The 1,408-nt window shown below is 45.2% G+C and overlaps 1 pseudogene; it reads right to left on the minus strand.

Moving 5' to 3' along the window:
* Positions 1-556: 556 nt before the first annotated feature.
* Positions 557-1,012, minus strand: LOC126512392 (60S ribosomal protein L29-like; annotated as a pseudogene).
* Between the last annotated feature and the right edge of the window lie 396 nt (positions 1,013-1,408).

Consider the following 1,408-nt stretch of genomic DNA (forward strand, 5'->3'; position numbering starts at 1 on the left):
TACCATTAGCATGAAAATTTGCATACTGGTACAGTGATTGACTGGATTTTTGAGACTGTACCCTTTACATAGGGATGAATGCCTGTCACAGTACAATAAAGACCAAAAAGCACATTGGCAGGTGTGAGTCACATCTAGACTCTTGTTCTTTACACCTTGGTAATCCAAAGAAATGCCTGCATCTAAGATCCTGCTTCAGCTGTTCTGCTGGAACTGGAGATGATGGGAGGCACAGCGATGGGAGTAGAAACCTTGTGTGTTTTCAGAGTCTGTCAGCTTCTATCCTTCCAGAGGATGAGCTGGAGCACACTCAATAGCCCCTCTGGCATAAGGACCCTCTTCAGTAACGTGATCATAGCAAAATATGCAAGATCGTTTGGTGTCAGTATTGTCAGTGTGTGAGCAGAGACTGTGACCATCGTTCGTGCTAAAGACAACTGAAGGACTTGCCTCAAATTTATTTGTAAAAGCAGTATAAGGTCCTGAACATCTGCAAATACTGTGTAGGTGTTCACACCAGTCCATCTGTCTTCACATTGGCAGACTGAGACCTTTTTTATGGGGCCTTCACAGGGGCCTGGGTACCTTTGGGAGCCTGAGCTGCAGGTGAGGCCTCTGCCTTGGCTTGAACCTTGTGCTTTGCTTTTTGGAGCCTATGACGACCCTTGGCCATGTAGCTTCTAATCCGCTTCCCAAGCTTGGGGTGAGCAATTGAAGCCAAACGGGTGAGTTTGCTGAGTTTGCGGCTGGGACCCTTTGGCACCTTGGGGTTCACCACCTGGGGCTTCACCAGGGCATTGATGGCCTCTGAACGTGTACTCATGGCCTTTGCATTATTTGCCTGCATCTTCAGGCCTATCTTGTTGTGCTACTTGGCAAAGCACATGTTCCTCAGGAACTTGGGGTCAACCCCCTTGAGAGATTCGTATCTTTGTGACCGGGGTTTCTTGATGCAGTTTCTGTGCCATTTCCAGGACTGGTTGTGTGTGCTGTGGTTCTTGGACTTGGCCATGGCTGGATGGTAATTGGCGGCTCCTGATGCTGTGTTCTTATAATTTGGACTGTGGTACATGATCTATAAATTGTCTGAATTATGATCACCGTAGGATAGGGTGGGAGAAACTCCTGAGCAGCTAAATTTTTTATGGGAACTGAATAATTGAAACCTCTCTCCAGGACTATTCCCTTGGGTAGTGACTGTGTTTATGACTGTGGGCTTATCAGACCCAGAGTAAAACATTTAGAAGTTCCAATTCTTCAGAGACAAACATTTTGGTTACTCTTTTATGTATAATTCATATCCCACCTGGCTCAAAACATGTGTTAAAACAAAGAAAAAGTTACAATAATCTTTACTTGATTGGTACTGAAGGCACAGGAATACACTATGTTAATGACTGGTGTATAG

The sequence above is a fragment of the Alexandromys fortis genome, unplaced genomic scaffold (assembly GCF_014885135.2).
Source record: "Alexandromys fortis isolate MF-2015 unplaced genomic scaffold, M_Fortis_MF-2015_v1.1 scaffold_124, whole genome shotgun sequence".
NCBI lineage: Eukaryota > Metazoa > Chordata > Mammalia > Rodentia > Cricetidae > Alexandromys > Alexandromys fortis.